At 43.9% G+C, this 3,118-nt stretch overlaps 1 non-coding gene across 1 annotated transcript; it reads right to left on the bottom strand.

Annotated features, from left to right (window-relative positions):
* Positions 1–402: 402 nt before the first annotated feature.
* On the bottom strand, positions 403–509 carry LOC141615916 (small nucleolar RNA R71). The gene has a single exon (XR_012530302.1). It is a non-coding gene; the product is annotated as a small nucleolar RNA R71 (small nucleolar RNA).
* Between the last annotated feature and the right edge of the window lie 2,609 nt (positions 510–3,118).

Below are 3,118 nucleotides of genomic sequence, written 5' to 3'. Positions count from 1 at the left end.
CTGTTTCTGCTACCAAGCCAGTAAAGATTCCTAACATTACGAGTCACTCAGAGCCCACAACTGCCTCGATTCCCATAGGTTTCAAGCTTGCGACCGAGGATGGTAATACTTTCGACATTAGACCATCCTACATTAATTTGGTTGAAAGGAACCTGTTTCGGGGTGTGGCGGGTGAAGATCCGCGAAAACATATGGAGGTATTTACTGATTACTGCTCTACCATTCCCGCTACTAAGGGAGTGACCCAGGATAATACTTTCGACATTAGACCATCCTTTTTCACTGACCGACGGAGCCAGGGAGTGGCTCACTGATCTTGATCGTACTGCAGCCGGTATCACTAACTGGGAGACTCTTGCTCTTGCCTTCTATAAAAGGTACTTTCCTCTACAACGTACTAATCAGCTGAGGGGAAAGATTACAAGTTTCAAACAGGCACCTGATGAAAATTTTTATGAGGCTTGGTGTCGTTTCAAGAAGTTGGTGCGGTCTCTTCCTCACCATGGCTTTGATCAGTGGTTTTTATGCAACCAGTTCTACAATGGGTTGTATGATGACCACCGTGCTGTACTTGACGCCTCTTCTAATGGGCGATTTCAAAAGAACAATGACGATGACAAGGGATGAGGTATCATTGAGGAGATGGCTACCCATTATGCTGAGTATGGGAACCCGAGGGATGGCATTCGGACAGTTCATTCGGTTGATAATGTTGTTGTGGCTCAGCTAAAAGCCATGAATGCCCGTTTTGATAAGTTATAATTGCAAGCTGCTGGCGACCAACAAATGGTTCATTTGTTGACTAGACAAGAGGCCGTTACTTGTGAGAGATGTGGGAGTAATGACGGTCACACTGCTGTTGACTGTCTGACAGAGAAGGAGCAAGTCCTTGTCTTTCAGCAATATAGGCAAGGAGGAGGTTCCTATTACAATAATCAAAGTGCAGTCAATCCCAATTTGAGGTGGACTAGTCAGAATGTGCTCAATTCTACTCCTCCACAGTAGCAGCAAGCCTATGTCTCTCCTCATAAGGCTCAACAAGGCTTTCAAAAGCCTCCATCTTTTCCTCCACCGCATCAAGGAGCTTCCTCTAGTGGAGTTAGTGAGTTAGCTGAGTTGAAGTCGATAATCCAATCATTGACTAAGCAAATGCATATGAGTGACCAACAAAAAGAAGCATCAATTAAGTCACTCGAGACCCAAGTTGCCCAACTCGCCGGTAGCCAGTCCACAAGAAAACCGGCTCATTTACCATCTCAATCTGAGAAGAATCCATATGAGACGATAAATTTGTTTAACTTGCGCAGTGGTCTTTCTTATGAAGGACTCGAATTGTTAACTGTAGAGGGCATATCAGACCCGAGGAGTGTTATTACTGATGATGAACAGTCGCCCATGGCTGAAAACATGCTTAATCCGAAGAATATACTCGATCGATTTATTTCTGGAGGTCGATCGAGTAGAAATGTTGATGATATTACTCGATCGAGTGGTTCTGAGGGTCGATCGAGTAAAGTGGATATTCAAGGTTTCGATCGAGAGGCTTAAACTACTCGATCGAGTGAAATTTCTGAGAAAAGTGTTCGATCGAGTGATATTTTGTCTCGATCGAACAATGCTGATTATGAGGAACTCGATCGAGAGGCTGAGAATGCTCGATCGAGTGAAAAACCTGCTGAAAGACCTCGATCGAGAGGTAAAAGAGATCGATCGAGTAAGATTGAATTTGAACCCGTCGAGACTTTGGAAGAAAGAAATAAAGGGCTCGAAATTCCTATCACTGTGCCCTTTCCAAGGCGATTGCAGAACAACAAGGCTAGCCAACAGTTCGGGAAATTTGCTGAGCTCCTGAAAAGCCTTCACATCAATGTTCCGTTCGCCGAATTGCTTACTCAGGTACCCTCTTATATGAAATTCATGAAGAAAATGTTATCGCGTAAGAGGCATATAAATGACCACGAGACGGTAGCTTTGACTGAAGTAGGGACTGCTTTAGTTCAGAATAAGTTGCCACCCAAACAAACAGACCCGGGTAGCTTTTTAATTCCTTGTCATATAGGAACCCATTTGATTGATAACGCGCTATGCAATCTAGGTGCTAGCGTGAGCGCCTTACCCTTGTCTCTCGCTAAGAGACTTAGTTTGACCAAATTTAGTTGTACTAATATGACCGTTCAGATTGCCGACCATAGTATATCACGGCCACTAGGAGTTATAGAGGACATACCTGTCAAGATCGGGAGATTCTTTATTCCCGTAAATTTTGTGGTTCTTGACATCCCCGAGGACACTCACACCCTTATTATTTTGGGGAGACCGTTTTTATTCACTGCTCGTGCAGTGATCGACGTCGGGGGGAAGACCCTTACATTTCAGGTAGGAGATGAGGAGCTGATATTTCATCAATCCAAATCTCGTAGGGCTCCCATGCAAGTTCAACCTTGCAATGCCATATCCTCTATTGACTCGGATACAGACACTCCAGCTGAGGATATTGAATATTGTGCTACAATTGTAATCCCTCCGCCTCAGACTAAGAGTGAAAAGGAGGACCATTCTTCTGTTTTCCTTGCTGCAGGTACAGATAGAGTGGATGTTGGAGATGATAACGGTCAAAGTGCAGTTAAAGTCAATCAAAGTGGTAAAGATGCCAATGTCGATGGGAATGTCAAGAGGAAGAAGAAAGTTCGGGCATATGTGGATGCCAACTACTCACCTTCCACCAGTTAAAATTCAAACTCATGGCGATCAAAGAGGACGGTTCGAGATGCTAAAGGGACCTCCTCCAGTCAGAAACCCTCTTACGGGCTACTAAAGTGTTTTGGACAGTAAGCGGGGAACGCCCCGTTGTAATAACTTGTAATTTTTGAATTTCCGTTAAGACTTTTTAAATGCGTTTTAGACTGTTAGACATTAGCTTAGTTAGTTTAGCAAAAACCGACTATAGACTGCATGTTTTGGTGATTTGGTATTGTCGGGAAATGTTTTTGCGTGTTTTTATGCAGGTTTGGGGAATTATGTCGCAATGGGATGTGTTCCACGAGAAAACAACTCGATCGAGTAATTTTTGTACTCGATCGAGAGGAATGCCCTGCACAACTGTTCGATCGAGTGGTTT

This window comes from Silene latifolia, chromosome 11 (assembly GCF_048544455.1).
Source record: "Silene latifolia isolate original U9 population chromosome 11, ASM4854445v1, whole genome shotgun sequence".
NCBI lineage: Eukaryota > Viridiplantae > Streptophyta > Magnoliopsida > Caryophyllales > Caryophyllaceae > Silene > Silene latifolia.
This window is presented reverse-complemented; position numbering and strand designations above follow the sequence as displayed.